Source organism: Penaeus monodon, chromosome 29 (genome assembly GCF_015228065.2).
Source record: "Penaeus monodon isolate SGIC_2016 chromosome 29, NSTDA_Pmon_1, whole genome shotgun sequence".
NCBI lineage: Eukaryota > Metazoa > Arthropoda > Malacostraca > Decapoda > Penaeidae > Penaeus > Penaeus monodon.
In genome coordinates, this window is record NC_051414.1 from 38,059,272 (window position 1) to 38,059,612 (window position 341).

General features: G+C 39.3%; 1 protein-coding gene across 1 annotated transcript in view; it reads right to left on the minus strand.

The window, feature by feature from the left end:
• The window catches only part of LOC119592244 (titin-like), a gene marked incomplete at its 5' end in the record, with an annotated part of 41,989 nt that overhangs the window by 6,153 nt on the left and 35,495 nt on the right, over nt 1-341 (minus strand).

The following is a 341-nucleotide window of genomic DNA, read 5'->3' on the forward strand; positions in this document are numbered from 1 at the left end:
ATTGTAGTTCCCGTATTTGTTGCGTGCAATCTTATTCTACATCTTTTTGCAACCACTCTAGTTATTAATGAGAGCTAAACACTCCCGGCAGTGGTCACCCCTTCTGCTGTAATAAGCACTTCCTGTTTCAACCATGACCTTCGACCAAAGTACAAAAAAGGCGAGTACGTGTAATACCTGCGTCTTACGTGAGCTGTATAGCAATCTACAGAGATCACAAGAACTACTGTAAATATCAATACCCTTAAAAGGTCTATAAGAATATTATATGTATCTTTTCATCACACAGGCTCATCTACTGAATGTCTCAACGTATAAAAGTCTTATGCAGTAACCGTGGG